We start from the raw sequence: 18,155 nt of genomic DNA, 5'->3' as shown, positions 1-18,155 counted from the left end.
AGCACGCATTCTACAGCTTGCGCGCGTGTTCAGCACTGGTGGAAAGCAATCAATCGACGGTGCTACACAATGCTCGAACACCACCGTTAGACGCTCGGCTATCTCACTGCTGACAATGATCGTTCATGCTAAGTTGATGGCAAGAAATCTTTGCGTTGGAGGCTTCTTTTGCAAATATTTTCTGTTGAGATGCTTGTAAATTCGTTTCATGTGCGCACGCTTTTCTCATTTTTTCCGAGAATGATTTTGCTCCTTCGCTTCACCCCGTCCGGCGAGAAACGCAGGGACACTACACGAACACACGCCGCTGACAGTAGGCACCAGACTTTGGCAAACTTTTCTTGTTGTAACTCGTAATTTCATGAAGTACAAGTCCTGAAAAGGAATGACGATAGGCTAACTCGGGAAATCCTTGAGGCATTCGAGATAAGTAAAACAGGAGCGTAATGTGTAAGCACACTGTCAGTGGCCTTGACAAGAAAGCAAGTCACCTTTTTGAGAGAGCCTCAGATGTATAAGAGAAGAGATATGGCGATGAAATAAATAATAGTGGGAATTTCAATCAAGAGATCAGTTGGCGGTGCAGCTGCGTACTCGTCTTGTCGTTCCTTCTGTGTCCATGTTCCTTAATTTCTGCTGCTACAATCCTCGAAGAATAACCAAGAAGCCCAGTTAAACACCCTTTTGTCAATATATGATATTCTGTTGGCTGCTGGAGCATGTAGTGTGTATGTAAGTGTCGAAACCATTATTTTAAGCTGTTGTAGTGCATAAAGATGTGTGAATATTTGCAAGTTTGTAATTATGCATCGAATAGTGCCCTATTCGATTTGGTGGTCACCTTTTGTAAATGTGTTCTGTGAGCTGTACTCCATCTCAGTAGTTCCTTGCCGCACTGGGGAAGCTGCAGGGCTCCTTAGTTAATAGGAAGGCTTAATGCCCCTCAAGGTGTCTTCATTGCACCGCACCGTCTGCTCGGTGTCTGCTTTCCATCCTGTCAGTACATGCACTCTTTGCTGAGTGATATAGATGGCACATGGGGTCATCTTCATGTTGTAGGCTGCCATGACTTCTTTTTCTTTGGTTACTACATTTGAGCAAGATCTCCTTCCTGTGGAAGATACGGCATGAAGCGCAGTGTATGGCAAGGTCTCTGGGTGCTTGTATCAGACTGCAGTTGTATAGGTGGTCGCATAGTCAATCATTTGCGCACCTGCCTGTTTGGCCCATGTAATCAGCCCCACGTGTCAAAGGTATCTTGTAGACCACGTCTATCGTGCATTCAGTCAATCCTTTAACATGGCTCATAGTGCATGCATTCAGGGTATTCCTTTCGCTGGTCATTTCATTTACTTTTGAGCACATTCCCTTTAGCTTTTGTCGTGCTGTGAGGACCACTCGTTCACTCGGTTAAACTGAGCGAACGAGTTCAGCAAAAGATGAGAGCGAAGGGGCAGTGGGAGATTAAAAGATCAGCAAGTGAGAAGAGGCATGAGGAGGAAAGTGGATAGGAAGGTGCAGCATAACTATGAGGCAGAAAGGAGACGAGTGTATGGCAAAAGTGTGCGAATAAAAGCGAAGTGCAGTGACGGTAGCTATGAGATGGTGCCAGAGTAGCACGCAATGTCTGAGAGGTTTGTTGGCGGTGGCTTCTGTGAACCACGCCCACGCGTCACGCATGTGCTGGCTCATGCGATCTCCAGATTGGCAAGGCACTGGTGCCACACTTCGCTCCATTTGCAACACGCCACACGAGACCGATTGTCCATGCCAACAAAATGACAACACATGTAGAGCTGCACTCAAATTTCGTATTAGGAAGTACCGTAATCTGTGATATTTTTTCTGTCAATTGCATGTGCTCTGCAGTAATAAACATTGCAGAAGGATTGCTGATCGCTTATGCTCTTATGCCTCTCAATATAGGTATTGTATCAAAGCAGATTCCTTGCTTTGTACATGTTTGTTTCCAGAGCTGTCTCTGCACATTTTACACTTTATGAAAAGGGGAGGCTAGGGAACAGCTTAGAAGTTATACCACTGCTCCACTTATTGCAATTATTCATTTTGTGCTAGGTGTCATGTGCTGTAATGTAAGCTATGCAAATGCTCCTTATGCAATTTTTTCCACATGTGGCGACACAGCAAAACACCTTCTCTGCCACTGCCCAACTGTCGCATATCTGTACACGTGTACATGTGTGATAGCGTTTCCCTTTCTGTCATGCGGGCCATATTGCGATCACATCACCCTCGCTTACTATGTGTATGTAATCATTGCCCGCCAAGCTGTGGTGTACTTTTTGTCCTTATATTCCTTGGCTGTCATTCTGCCACATTAAGTTGCTGCCATGCAATAAAACATGTTTCAAGTTCAGTCTGCCTCTTCGTTCACGGAAGCTCTGGAACATGACACCAACCTTTCACGCTAATAATGCGTTCTGTGAGCTGTACTCCATCTCAGTAGTTTCTTGCCGCACTGGGGAAGCTGCAGGGCTCCTTAGTTAATAGGAAGGCTTTATGCCCCTCAAGGTGTCTTCATTGCACCGCACCGTCTGCTCGGTGTCTGCTTTCCATCCTGTCAGTACATGCTCCATTGTTGGAGGATTGATGATAAAAATGTTTTGATGCCATAACCAGAAGCTTTGTTTACGTGCATGCGACAGCAAAGCTTCGCTTCACCTGTAGACTTTCCCTCCATTTACCTTGCAGCCACCTTAATAAACAGCAAGTATGAATGCCCTCATAAATGTTCACTTGCGGCGCAGCGTCTGCTCGGCGTCCACTTGCTGGAATGAAAGCAGTTTAGGAAATAATCTAAAGCTCTATTTTACTGACTGCAGCATTTATCATGGGTGCGAACAGGGTGTTGCGACAGAAAGCGTGTGGTGCAAATTCAAGGAAATGTACTAGGATGCTGATCAAAAATTTTATAGTTGTATAGTGCAAAACCACATTTACATACAGGAATGACATGACGCTGGTCGTAACTTAAAGCAATGGTTCATGGGGCCCACACATATGGGCACATAAACATGATTCTCAATGCAAGTTTGCCAGTTGCAAGTTTGACTTGAAATGTTGGTCACTTTTCAGATGGAAGTGACATGATGACATACTGGTAATCAATGCCTGTTATTTCTTTATTCCCACAACAATCACTTGTATAATACTTGTGCTCAGATACAATAACGCTTCTCTGAATCACAGATATCACGTCCCATCTGCCCTATGCAGCTTTGCCTCATGAAATGGGAAACTCGTTGATATAATCAGTTACGGATTATGCCAAAGTGTTATGCTGTTTCTTGCAGTTTTGTCTTTTATGAGTATTTGCGTAATGTGAAAAATAGTACCCTGATGTTCTAAATGGCATGTATACTATATGACAATATTGTTCTTTTTCCGTGATCAGAGGAGGCTTTTGTGTCAATATGTAAATTGGAAGTTTTTAACAACGAATATGTGACAAGTACTTGTATGTGAACAAGCGTATGCAGCCTTCCAAAGGCAGGCACCGAAACGAATGTATTTTTAGCCATATATTGGCACAAAACTTTTCCATAGGCTTTTTTTTGCCTAAAGCCAACCACACATCTCCTGATTTAGCAGATTTATCTTTTATGCGACATGTGTGTGTTGTTTTCCTTGCAACAAGTCCTTTACATGTGTCCGCAAAACGATGGCACTTCATTATGTTTGTTTTTTCTACAACTTTCATGTTTTTTTGAACAATTTATTTTGCATTTTTGGAAGCTCTTCATTCAGCAGCCATTATTTCTTGGAAAGCTTCTTTGCAGCGAGGCTCTAATGTAGTTCATACATTATTCAAATATTTTTTATATAACATTAGTAGCCTTGCATTTAAAACTTATCCTTTGTCCCCAATTCTCTATTTAACCAACCAATGCTCTATTTCGCACTGATTGGTTAAGATGTAGTACCTAAATATACGGAAATAAATATTGCTACTACAAGTACTCACATCGTCGTGTCACTATTCAATATTTGACACTTACTATTTTTGTTCAATTTCTGTTTGAAAAAAAATAACATTCGCCCACCTCACAATGCATCAAGAGGCGCCCAAGCCAACATATTTGTGATGCAAAAAAGAGGTGAGGCATGCAGACAGGACACAAGAGTAGAGAAGTGGTCTACTCTACTCTTGTTTCCTGTCTGCACACCTCACCTCTTTTTTGCATAATGAATCCTTATCAACTAGCTCAGCTTTCTGTCGTTCTAAGCCATATTTGTGCTTTCTAAAGCCTTACTTTGCTGCATATAATAGTGGCAAAAAGCAGCTTTTCAGAGGGAACTTGGTTTTTTTGTTCTGTGTATTCTGTTCTTCGTCCATAAGTATAGTGAATTATTAACTATGTTGCTCGCAAATACACAGCCACTCAATGGAACAGACATTTATTTGATACACATGCATTCGCACCCTGTTCATCTGGATTTCAAAATTATGCTGATTGTGGCCAGCCTCTAGTATGTACAGAAGCATGTCTATGATGTAGTCTGAGGGTATATGTGCAGTGCGACCGGGAAGCTAGCTATAGTTCTCACACCAATGCACCAAGCAAGGTTGTTGCTTAATTGTTATAAAGAAAGGCACATCAGCTATGCTGTAAGCGCGACAAAAATTATTCGTGCCATTCACCAAACATACAAACAGAATATAATATGACTATAATACCTTGTGCTAGTTAGTATTTCAAGTGATTAAGAGAATTATACAAGGGGTGTTGGGTTAATCTGGTTTATTTGTCAGGTTAAAACACAGGCTGTGAAGTTAAATTCAGCATGTCTAGGTTGTTAACATGTCTAACTAATTACGAAATTGGGGAGGTGGCAGTGAGACTCCCTGGGGAAGCAATACCTCAGTTGTACTGATGGTATGGCTTGATTATATAATTTCATCATTGCTTGTTTAGAAATATGACGGTGGGTTAGAACCTATGAAATGCCACAACAGGAAGGCTGAACATCCATCCTTACTTCTCAGAGGCTTAAAGAATGATAAACAGTTATGCTTCAGAGAATATTTTGGTATGAAATATATGCCATGTTCATTTCAGTGCAATGAAAAGAGGTGATTGAGCATAGCCATGCTATTGTAGCATGCGTGAAGGAATACAGGAGAGCCTGGGGGCTAATGTATATTAATAGAGTGAACAAGTAGCTGTGACTTGCGAGGCTATTTTACTCCACAGAGGATGCTGCAGTAAGGTTCGTGCAACTGTAAGAAATACGAGAATGAGTGAAAGATTGCTTGTAGTATATGGATTTGTATGACAGATGAGAATGTGCACCCAATTTGCCACTGCGCATTTTTCTCTATTTTAAGTTAGGCACAGAGTTCGAGTCACTATGGCTTCTTAACTGGAAATTTCTGCGTTCCGTTTCACAGTGTTTATGGGGCTTTCTGCATTCATTTGACTACTTATGAAGAGATTGCATAATAGAACATTCCCACATTACAGATTTACACAGAACATAATATGAATTCATCATAAAGCTCCACCCAAGAAACTGACTGTTGGTTATGAAAATAATAAAATGGCAACAAACATTCCCTTCCTTTCTTGTGCTGCCCCGCACATGCTGCTAATTAACTAATGTCTACAATGCAGACATTCTGTTCTTTCATTAGGGGTAGGTGCAAGTTGCCCTGACACAATGAACATGCATTCATTGCCTACAAGCTACACTGCATGTTGGAATCGGTGTTACAGCAGGCACGGCAAATGTTCTCCCCTACTTGTGTCTTGTGCACCATATGAGCCAGCATTTCATTTCATTGTCGTGTACCTGTTTAAGCTGTTACTGATTCAGAAAGGCAAATTGAAAACGACTTACTACGTCAACCATTTCGCATGCAAGATCACTGCACTCATTGCAAAGCTTATTAGAGAGGTTTAGATCAGGGGGATGCAATCGTTGAGGCTCGAAGTACTAGGGGGCCTCAATGCTTGCGTCCCCTTAATCTAGATCTCTATAGTCGCTTGATAATCTTGCTTTGCTTTGAGATGAAGTACACGTACTGTGCACCTGTTTGTTAGCCTATGCATTTCTCTTTCTTTTTAATGTGGCTGTGCATTAGCTAGCTTGGTTGTCACTACGTGAATGACATTTGGGCCAAGCCCTACGCAATCAAATAACATTACTTTGCTATAGCTCACTGACTGTGCAAGCTTCTTTTTATCTAGGGAAAAGAATAAAAAGAGAATGCATGCATAAATGATGTTGACAGCAGCAAACTGTCTCAAGGCAATCACCCTTGATTGTCGCCATTGCTGAGAGAGCAAGCATGCCTGTAGTCACTTTGACCACAGGCTGTACATTGTTTAAATGCTGATAGAAGTATGGATAAATAGTGAAGGGGCTGCAGATTGGCCACCCAGGCCTTTGTGCATGGGCATTGCTGCCTTGTGTGCCCTGTAAAGCTCTGTCATTTCTTAAGGCATGAATGAGATTACACTACTTCTATTGGCAGGGACATTTTTAGCACCAACAAGAAATGTAAACATTAGGTGAATTCACGCCTATATGTGGTGTCTTTTCAGCAATATGAATTATTATTTGTTTTCATGCAAACATTCTTCTCTTGAAAACATATCTGACAAGCATCTCTGCCTGAAGAAGCAACTGTGATATGTACATATCACTTTTATGTATGTCATAATTGTAATCAATTGCTCAAGACGTACTGATGGCTAGTTGTTTAGTCGTGACTTAACATGGCAGTGCACTTTGAAATAATGACGTAACATAGAATGAACAAATGCTAGCTCTGTGTGCTCCTGTACGTTTATTCAGTGTAACATCATTGTTCAGAAGTGCGATGCCATATTACATCATGTAAGCAATTGTAGTCTCACTATTAACTTGACAGCTACTAAAGAGACCTCAGCAGCAAAATGCAACTAAATCAACAAGCCACTGTTGATGATTCACATGCGTGCTCGTTGACGAAATGACTTGTCAATCAACACAGCTGTATTCTGTGATAATAGAACCATCTGTATAGGAGTATGTTAATAGATAATGCTGCGACGCTTCAGCGTGCTACGCTGTTGCTGTGACAGATCCCTTGCTCATTGGCTTAGATACACCTGTGTGTTCGTGTATGCGCGTTCTTCCAAGCTGTTACGTACAGGGTCTGGCCCCATCCGTGAAAGGAATGCGCATTGGTTGGTGGCAGAAAACAGACCGAGTTTATTTTCTACAACGGATGTAGATGAGAGTCACATGTGTTCGAGGGGGCAAACTCTCGGTCCCTGTCTAGTGGCCGAAACGTTGGGGGTGATGGAGCATTCTTGGAACTCGACTCGGGGTGGGGTCGCTTCCTGTTTCGTCTGCACTGGAGCCTTATCCAGCCGAGCAGTGTTGGTGCTTCGCTTGTACACAACACTTGCCTCCCTTCTCAGATGGAGTTGCCGTAGTGATCCGGAGGGTGTCGTTTCCGCTGCAGGCATGACTCTGCAGTTGTGTTTGGCACAGTCTTAGGGGCAGTGCCCATCTCTGGTTTGGTCACCGATGATTGCGAAGGCTCCAGCATTCCTGAGAGAGTGGCCTCTGATGACGTGGAGTTGTCTGCTTTTACCCCAAGCATAAATGGGAGCGGGACACTGCTCGCGGTTAGCGTACAGCCCTTATCCTGTGTATACCAGGCTTGATACCAGGCTTGATGTGGTCACATTGTCATCGCACTAACCTGTTGGGGCCTTTAATGAGCCATGATCTGTGGCCTTGCTCTTCCAGAACCGTTCCCTCTGTCCAGATCGGATTCCCTCCGAAGTTTCAAAAGAAAACTGCTTGTCCGACAGCGAGTACTCTCGACTTTGTGTCCCTGTTGCAGTTGGTATGGATTTTGTTCGCTTTTGCTTGGGGCTGAATGCACGTGAGAGCTGTATCCAGCTCAGGCCCGAACACAAGTGCAGCTGGCATTTCACCCGTTGATGTGCAGATGGTGGTGTGTTGCTTTAGAAAAAGTGGGCCAGCCTACACACGGATGTTTTGTCCTTGTTTTTGGCTAATGCTCGTTTTGTTTCAAAAGCCATCCTTTCTGCTTGGCCATTTGTTGTAGGATGGTACGGTGTGCTTGTTACATGGATCACCCCATTCTTCTTTAGGAAGCTCTCAACTTCTACTGAAACGAAGGATGGCCCGTTATGCCTGCCTGCCCAACAAAAGTCAATGCCTGCCCAACAAAAGTACCTTCGTGCACATATGCCTTCATGACCACAATTATATGGTGGTTTGCAGGTGCGAGATTAAGAAGGTAGTTTCTTGCCTTTGTTGGAGTTTCCATCCGGAAGCCTCTAACAAGGCATCCTTTCTGCGCTGAAAGCTCAGTCTCCAGTTTCCGACACGATGAAAACGTTCTTTCAGCAGTTTATGAACTTAACCATTTGAAACAGCCTCCAGCACTTGGGACAGAACTGAGTCCTCTCGAGTCATTCGTGCTAGTTGACGCGGTGAAAGCCCGAAGCTGGGCATGGTAGCCAACATGAGCACATCTCTTGGGGGATAAGGTTCATCTTGTGTCGGTAGTGGAAGTCAGCTTAGAGTGCCCGCATTTTGGTGCAGTAGGCCAGGCCTGTACAGCAACTTGTAATCATACGATGCTAGTTTAAGGCACCATCGCGTAATCCTTGATGAAAAGACCCGGGGTACTTGCTTTGTTTCACTCACGAATCCAATCAATGCCTGGCGATCTGTTGGTACCACCGTAGCCGTAGACCACCACCGTACCACCGTAGACGTACCAATGGGGTTGCCCATTTGGTATGCTGCGCTGGTTTTAGGATGCCTTGGCGCTGTAGATGGTCAAGCTTTTGTTCCATAAGTGCCTGCAGCGCCACTGAAATCGGACGAGCCTTGCAAAACATTGCTGTCACACCGTCTTCGAGTTCCAGGTGAACTAAAGGACCTGTATAGCTTCCAATGTCTTCCTTGAAGACATCTGGGTGTTATCCCACGACCTCTGTAATTTCTAGTGCTGGCTCTCCAACGTGGTTGATCCCCTTCATCTGAATTTGAAGTGCCAAAAACCAATCTCTTCCTAGGAGGTTGCACCCGGCGCCCATCATAACCAACAACGGCAGCAGATAGCCATTTGATCTCAACATCACATGAACTTGTGCGGAGCCCAGGACGTGTAATTGTTTACCTGACCATGTGCACAAATCGAGCGGCTCACATGAAAGCCACGGAGTGTTTTTCTTCCACCTTCTGTAATCCGTGTCCTCGCTTATCAGGGAGCATGCTGTACCTGTGTCCACCACAAACTGGACTGGCTTTCCCTCCACTATCAAGTCCACGAGCAACTTGGGGCAGTGTGTACGTACACTATCTGTGTGCAGCTTGCAGCAGGAAGTGCTGACAGGTGGTGGTTTGACAGTGTGTGCCCGTAGCCGCTAGTTGTCGGAGCGTGGTTCCGTGTTTTTCTTTTTTTTTGAGATGCAGGCATGCTCGACGTGACCTTCCTTGGAGCAGAAACGGCACTCGGCTGTCTTGAATTTGCATGTTTCAGGGTCGTGCAAGCCGTCGCATCGATAGCAATGTCACGCTGACGTATGCTTGCCTCCTGGCTTGATTTGCGACGTCCTGTTAATTTCCTCCGAGTTTGCCACTCTCTTGATATCTCGCTGATGCCTTGGCGCACTTTCCGCTGACAAGGCTAAGTCCACAGCGCATTGAAATGTCAGGCTTTTTCTGCGAACAGTGTCTGCGAAAGATGTTCGTCCCACACGCCGCGGACGAAACTGTCCCGCAGCAACACATCTTGGGGCGGCATAGTTGGGTTCGCCGCTGAAGCGGTCGTTTGGGTGTCAGATGACGTCGTCGATATTGTAGCCGAAGGCAGCGCTCCGAAGTTGCAGTCGGCTGTCAAGGTTCCGAGGGCCGCAGCGTAGCTGCTGATCGACTCGTCTGGCCGTTGGTCGAGTCTTTGAAACACGTACCGGCTCTAAAGCTCGGATGTCTTGGTGTCGAAGTGCCGCCTAAGAAGTGTCACTAAATCATTCTAAGTTGACTTCGGCGCTATCAGCGCGCACACGGTGTTCGAAAGTGTCGGCTCCACAAAGCGTGAGGAGAAGTGCCCGCCTCCTCGCTGACGTCGCTCGCCACGAAGTAAAAGTCGAGGCGCTGGATCCACAATTCCCATGATTTGGCCGAGAAAGGCTCGACAGCGCCGTGCATTCGTCCTGCAGCCATGGCCTTCGAAAACTTATAGATTCGCTTCGCAACTCCTGCCTCATCGCCAGTGTTACGTACGGCGTCTGGCCCCGTCCGTGAAAGGAGTGCGCATCGGTTGGTGGCAGAAAACAGACTGCGCTTATTTTCTACAAAAGACGCAGGCGAGAGCTGCAGGTCTTCGAGGGGGCAAACTCTCGGTCCCTGTCCGGTAGCCGAGACGCTGAGGGCTACGGAAGATTCTCAGAACTCGACTCGGCATGGGGTCGCTTCCCGTTTCTCCGCGCTGGTGCTTCGTCCAGCCGAGGAGCGATTGTACGTCGCTTCTCCACAACACAACCTTTCGCTAGCACAGCTACAAAAAGTGCGTCATCGCACCGTACACTGCCGTACACAACCGAGCGCATAGTGACGTATGTCGTCGCAACATTATGCGGTAGCAATAAATAAATAATAAAAAAAGCGGCACAGGTAAGACGACTGCACAGTGTTCCAAAGGTTGCTCACCACGTCAATGCCACACATGCAGCACAGGATATGACAGTGCAAGAGTTGCGTTTTCACCATGACGCGGAAGCTTCAACCTACATCGACAAAAATATGACAGTGTCGTCTGCTGTTGGCGATAGGTGCCGACTTCGAACAATGTTGCTCTGCGCACTGCCGAATGTTAGCGAGCTTTCAAATGAGTCGCGTCCCCAAACCGAAGCGCGGATGCAGACGCATTCGAACCGCTCGAGCTAACTAATAAAAAAATAACTAATAATACAGCAAACGTAATAACAATATCCTGGCACGATGCGAAATTTTGCTGGTAGCCAGCACACGAGGCTGCCAACTCGCTGATGCATGTTGCCAGTTGCAGGTTACCTATTTGTTCAACCAAAGGGCACATGTGAACCGCACCGCATCTTGCGGTTTCAGCGTAAACGCAATTTTGTGACCGATCGCGATGATCGCCCGTTTTTCACGAACCGCATGCATGCGATGCGGCGTGCGGCGATGGGCGGTTTGAGCGTAAATCGGCCCTAAACCAGTCAGGGAACGGGCGGGCGACCGCACGCTTTCTTTACGAGTGCTCCACCGCCGCATGTTAAGCTTCGCACACTTTAAAGCTCACGCGAATTAGCACATGCGTCTCAATTACCTATGATGCGGTCGCTCGAGGACGAACGCACCGCGTAACACTGTTTCGGGAGAGCACGCACGCTTTTCATCGGTGCCTCTGCATCGCAAATTCACCGGGTGACCACCAACGAGGAACACGAACAAATGTGGCAAACAAAGCTAGCCTATCTAAAGAAGGCTAGTAAGTAACCACAAAATGCAGAGACTTGCTCTCCTGGGGCGCTTTCATGATCGAGACTGACATTTTATCAAAAGGACTGCGCTGAATCTTAAAAATTTCGTAATCACGTTATCGCACGCAACCTCGCGTGCCCGCGAACTCAAGCCGGTTGGCGTTCAAAAAGATTAAGCGCACCAAATATGACTAACACGATCACGTAGTGCGCATATAAACGAAGCAGACGTTGCGTAAAAATCATGTTAAAGCGTGCGTACAAATGACAACATGCACAGTGAGCTGTGCAATATACTTCTACGTTATTGCCTGCAGCACAATACGCAAGCCTGGCACATACAATACTCTGAGAGAGCCACAACTTACATCACATAGTCGCGCGGAGGAAGTTGGTCGGAAGTTCTCCCTCCCGATTCGGTGAAGCCATGTCTTTCTTCTTAACCCGTTGCGCTTACCGGACGGTATCGCGAACATATTCTTGCCTTCGCTAAAACTATATTGGCATCCAAACGCACAGCAGGTCATGGTAACAGAAAATGACGTGAAGCGACGACGTACTTGCCACGAAACATCCGTCAAGGCGTTCACAAGATCAAAACAACACAGAATAGCAACGGAAGGAATGCCGCCAACAAGTGCCGCTTCTCGAGCAAAGATGGCACTGAAGCGCGACTGTAAACAAACGAAGCTGGCGCAAGGGGCCACGTGATGCCATTAGGCCAATAGCGACGCGGCGTCGGCTTCGGGCAGAGCGCTCGAGGAGGGGGCGGCATTCTTCAAAGCGTGGCAGTACTTTACGAAGTTTAAGGGTCTTTACGGCATGAGCGGCGTGTAAGCTCCGCCCACATCCAGCTCCCCAGCTTGAATTCATATCCACGTCGAGAAATGCAACACTGCACAACACTGCTTCGCTTTACGCGAACGCTGTCGATAAAATTATGCCCCTGTGAGTGACAGAACACTTCCCGACAGTGCGTTGTCCACTGACGGCTCCGCTAAAGCCAGCGATAGGGCCGGTAGGCATAGCTAGGCGGACGTTGCAGCCGACGGCGCTTGCGATCCAGCCCGAGCTCGTCGAAGAGTGCTTATTTTCGCCAAAACAATTAACACTGTAGACTTAGGTCGGCCGTAATTAAATACAATTGGTTTACTCGACGCAGTCGTTGCGAAGGGGAAACGTGCAAGCGAAGCGAGCGGCCTCGCTCAGACGGTCGGAGTGTGATGTCTGCTCGCGAAATGCCCTCGCGTCGCGGCTCCCGATGTCACCAGTAGCTTAGTGGTAGTGTACAAGGCGCTGGTTTGCATAACAGGCACACGTTCGAGATAATTTTACTGAATTTAGTAACTATTTCATGTCAGAAACAAACTGCAGCAGGCAAGGAAAAAGAATAACTGCGAGAAACCGGCCAGCCAGCGCCGCCTCCGTGGAGGGAACGTCAGAGAACGTCACATGCCAGCCGCGCTGCCATTGGCTGCGGCCAGCCGACGGTGCAGTTGTCGAACACGTCGGACGATGAAAATTTGCCCGGCTTGTCGCACCCCGGACGTCCGAACCGGCGCTTTAGCACGGCAAAACACCTCGATTCGGGCTGCAGTTTCGGCGCGTGGGACGCCGGATCGGACCGTGTGTCTCCCGCTTTAGCTGGCGAACACGAGCCGATCAGCGCGCCGTCCGTGCAGGTCCGTCTAGTGCTATAGTGCATGGCCTACGGGCTTCTTTGACACCTACTGAGCACAAATTCATGATCACCGCTCATATACACGCTTCCCATGGCACTAGCTGTCATGTTTTCGAGAATACGTGCCCTCATCTTGAATTGGTGAGACCATATTTCCTCTTAGCGTCCGGTATTAGAAGCAATTTTTTTCTATGAAAATTCTACTATCATCTGTAACTAGGAAGTTGACTAAAAATTAGGAAAACAGTTACTGTGCAAAAAAACATTTTTCTTAAAGCAGCCAGTCTTTGCATATTCAATTATAGTTCAGATGCTGTCATATATGTTCATTTTTCACTAAATCATTTTAAACAACTTTCTAGTGACCAGTGTTACTAGAAAGTCGATTGAAAATTGTGGAAATTTACAGCTGTCCATGAAACAAGACTGTCTTGCACCAGCCATGTTCACTGAATAATTATAACGTTATTGAATAACATTCATGCATGTTTTGTAACTTGGGTTATGTACTTTAAGAACATAATTATTTTTATTGACTTCCTATTGAATCGTGTTTCTTAAAAGCTAAAATAGTGTGTCTTAACTTTCTAGTAACTTTCATTTTACATACTGAAGTTAGAAAAGAAGTAACCAACTTTCTTTTGACAAACGTTACTAAAAAGTAAAAGTCAATGGGATGTTACTAAAGTTGATAGGATGTTCATAAAAGTTCTAAAGAAAGTAAGGAAGCATTTTTGTATGGGATGTTCTACAGCGAACAATAAAAAAAGAATTTCCTCTTGACCCTCATGGCATAAGATATCTGCCGATAGATGACCAGGATGGAACACCTTTCAATCAGATAATGTTAACTGGCCTCTACTGTATATGGCGAGCCCGCATGGCAGGCTTCTATTGCGATCCTGATGCAAGACGAGCCCTTGTTTTTTTTCGAAAACAAACAACACGTTTTCTTGATGTGCTTGCTACACATGAGGTTCTAGCCTTGGATGGCCAGGATAGAACCCGTGGCTAATCTTAACGAATTTAAACAACGCCAGCTCACATTTAACAGGTGGCTTTTAGTCATTAATTTTTCTTACTAGATGAGAAGTTCATCTGTTTGTGTATACATGTTCCGTATCTTCCCCTTCCGATGTACTGCTGTTTACCGGCAATAAAGAAATAAAAAAGGTTCCCGTGGTGAAGCGGTTATCATGTGCGCCTAACACGCGCAAGGTCCGCGGTTCGACCCCGGGCGGGAACACTGTCTTACATTTTTGTCATGCTCGCGGACGCATACACGGAGAGCAAAAGGGGGAAAGAAATGACCCACTCTATGATCGGTTCCCGCGGTGTAGTAGTTATCACGTGCGCCTCACACGCGCAAGATCCCCGGGTCGATCCCGGGCGTGAACAGTGTCTTTCATTTTTGTATTATTCGCGGTCGCATATACGGAGAGCAAACGGGAGAAAGAAATGACCCGCTCTATGCTCGCCTCCCGTGGTTTAGTGGTTTTGACGTGCGCCGCATGCGATCAAGGTGCCGGGATTCATCCCGGGCGGGTACGGACTATTTCCTTTTTATTTTCTTTCTGATCGAATATACGCAGAACAAAATGGGGAGAAAATTAACGCACACTATGCTCGGATACCGTGGTATAGTGGTTATCATCTGCGCCTCGCGAGCGCGAGGTCCATGGTTCGATCCCGGGCGGTAACTGTGGGCCGCATTTTTGTTTTTTCGCGATGGCATAATACCCGAGCAAAACGGGGAAGGGGATATTTAACACACTTTATGCTAGGTTCGCCTTGTGTAGTGATTTTCACGTGCGCCTCACAAGCCCAATTTCCCGGTTCGAACACGGGCGGCATGAGCAGTGTCTTACATTTTTTCTTCTTCGCGATTGCATATACGGAGAGCAAAAGGGCCCACTCTATGCTCGGTTCCCTAGGTGTAGTGGTTATCATTCCACTTCCGGCCAGCTCAGCGAACGGATGTGTAATCATGTGCTCCTATGGAGCGGCTCAGGTGGGCGTATCCCGCGGGAGCAGGCGCAACAAGAATGACGATAGCCACTATCACATTGTTTTTCAGCAGTGGCCTACGGGTCATGTCGTGTTGAACACCATGTTTTTACACGGCGACCTCCGGTCGAAGGCCTTTAAGGTCGAACATTTTCGTGACGCCTTGTGCCCTACCGTAGTGCTGCCTGAAGTCGTTGCGCTGGGGGCGTACCAGATAAACAGTGTCTGGGCGGTCACCATGTGTGGCGCTGATGCAAGAAAGAGGCTGCAGGCCTTCAATGAGCTTCAGGTGAAGGGGCGACGCTGCCTCATCATCGATCCGCAGGACGGGACAGTGAAGTGGCGGCTGCACTGGCTACTTCACGGCGTCGGCGACGATGATTTGAAAACGGCATTTGCTGCCTTCGGCAAGGTGTCGGAGGTCAGCCGGGAGTGTTGGCGCGTCGAAGGCGTCAGGGCCAAAGTGTCCACGATGAGAACCGTGCTGTTGAACTTCAAGAGCGGTGTCACTATGGATGACCTGCCCCATTAGATCTGGGTCGGCGGTGAGCTGGCCCTCGCCATCGCTCTTGGTTGGCCGATGCAGTGTTTACGCTGCAAAGGAAAGGGTCACGTACGCCGCGACTGTGTTTGCCCTGATGTTCTCTGTGCCGACGTTTCGGGCATGTTGACGCCAAGTGTGAGCGCTGTTACGCCGCAGTGTTGGCGAGCCTGAGGGTGACATGGCAGCCATGGACGTAGCTGAAGCTGCGGATGCTGCCAGAGGTGCAGAAGACGTGGCCAATCTGCCAGAGACGACCACTACAGTGGCACCTGCTGCGGAGGAGGCACACGGGCCCCCTAAACCCGCGAATAAATCTCCGAGAACACCGGCAACGGCAAAGAAAAACGTTGAGAAAGGGGAGTATCTTCCTGAAGTTGCTGTGGTCGTCTCACTGACTGACTGCAAAGACCAGACAGCGGACGGGGCCAACAATACATCGGTTGCTGGCGCGGTAATCAAGCGACCGCTGGAAAAAGAAGAACTCAAAGGCAGCCAAGATCCAAGCAAGACGGAGGGACCGCCTGCAAAGGCGCCTCTGGGGAGGCGTTCCGGCTACAGGCCAATGCCCAACGTCGGGGCAGGGAGGCGGGTTGGGGACAAACTGGCGCCGCAACAAAACACCCGGCGACCGGACAAGCATGGTGACGTCTAGCGGTGTGCTAGACGTTAAAGGTAAGCACCATGCTTTGGGTTCCCTTCTAACACTATTGGTGAATGATGGCTTCCAATCAGCTTTTGAGTTTCGCAACACTTAATGTGCGAAGACTGGCTGCCAAGAAAAAGCAGAGTCAGGTCTATCGACTCTTGGTGGACCAGGACCTTGACGTCTTGGCAGTGCAAGAAACAAAAGTTGGAGGGGTGGAGGAAGCCGAAAGCATGGTGCTTCGCTTCAGGTCTAAGGCCCAGACAATGAAACGGTCCTTTACTTCGAGCGTTCCCTAACCTTACGTGAGGCCTCCTTACAGCGAAGGACCGATGGATGAAGCAAGCATACTCTGAAAGCTCCCTTCACCAGTCCTCACGTGAGGAGCGGTTGCCGCATGACTGGGTTCGAGATTATCTCTTAAAATCTTTACGCGAACACCATTATTCTATAAAGAATGTATCGTGGCACAATCTTTAAATTGAAGAGCTAATATAGAGAAGCGTGGATGCTTTCTTCTAGTTTTGTTTACTAAAGTTAAAGAAGTAGCGCATTACAGTGCAAATGTGATGTGCTCCATAAACGCTGGCGCGCCGGCGTCGTGCAATGCTTAGCAACGCCTAGCAACGCTTTCATGCCGCACGCGTGACTGAAACGAGCATGCCCGGCAAGACGTACCGTGCTCGCGCTTCTCCGCAGGTGGGCGACAGCGCGCATGCGCAAGCAAACTTCACGTGGTTAAGCAGTGAGGTTAAGCGTTCGTTTAGGGCAAGGAGCAGCGTAAGGACGCATGAATGTAGCTTTAGGGCTACCTTATGCTGAGGAAGCACCAAGGAAGCCTTCACCGAGGGCCCCTCTGTAAGGAAGCTTTCAGAGTGACATCTGGTAGTCTCACCGCAATGAAGGCTTCATTACTGAGGTAAGGAATATTTCATAGTTTGGCCCTAAGTATTTTGTGGTTGTTAGCCATGCCGTTGGAACATCCGCTGGCTGCATCCTTTTTGTTAAAAAGTTGCAAGGCCTTGCGATAGAAAATTATTTTTCATGTGTGTCGGGTAGGATTGTGTGGTGCGATTTTTCGTTGGGTGAGCGTGACTGGTGGGGCATTTGTATTTATGAACCAAACGCGGATAAAGACCAAGCCAATTTCTTTTCAGAGATTAGGAAGCATCTAAAAGTCACGAAACAACTGGTTGTACTAGGGGATTTCAATTGCTTACTGAGTTGGACGGATAGAGCAACAAAACAGGAACCGAACGACGAGAGCTCCGTGTTGTTCAAAGAACTGATAGACGAGCATGACATTGCCGACGTTGCCGAATGTATAGAATGTGAACGCGAGGTGCAGTAGACGCATTTTCAGGGATCTAGTCATGCTCGGCTAGACAGGATTTATGCGTGCCTTCAAATCATACATGCATGTTACATTTACACTGTACTACCCGTTTATTTCTCGGACCATTGCTTAGTGAAATGCAATGGTCTGCAAGCTTAGTGAAATGTAATGGTCTTAGTGAAATGCAAGCGCTAGGTATTGGAACACGCATGCGCGGCGAAAAGAAATAGAAGTGATTGAAGACAATGGCCAAGCACTGAATGACCGGGAGAGCATCGTGCGTGCTTTTCACCGGCATTACGAGCGGCTCTTTGCATACCAGCCGGTCAATATTGACACGTGTACTTATCTTTATCGGGCGACCATGTTTCGCCGCTTAGCAACTGTAATCGCACAGCGAGGGACACGGCTGAATGTATCCGATGTTTCTGGATAGTTAT

The 18,155-nt window shown here is 47.0% G+C and overlaps 1 non-coding gene across 1 annotated transcript; it reads left to right on the top strand.

The window, feature by feature from the left end:
- Positions 1-14,358: 14,358 nt before the first annotated feature.
- On the top strand, positions 14,359-14,431 carry TRNAV-AAC (transfer RNA valine (anticodon AAC)). Its single transcript has one exon. It is a non-coding gene; the product is annotated as a tRNA-Val (tRNA).
- Positions 14,432-18,155: the final 3,724 nt, after the last annotated feature.

The sequence above is a fragment of the Dermacentor albipictus genome, unplaced genomic scaffold (genome assembly GCF_038994185.2).
Source record: "Dermacentor albipictus isolate Rhodes 1998 colony unplaced genomic scaffold, USDA_Dalb.pri_finalv2 scaffold_97, whole genome shotgun sequence".
Lineage (NCBI taxonomy): Eukaryota > Metazoa > Arthropoda > Arachnida > Ixodida > Ixodidae > Dermacentor > Dermacentor albipictus.
The sequence above is the reverse complement of the archived record's forward strand: the minus strand, read 5'-3'. Positions and strand labels throughout refer to the sequence as shown.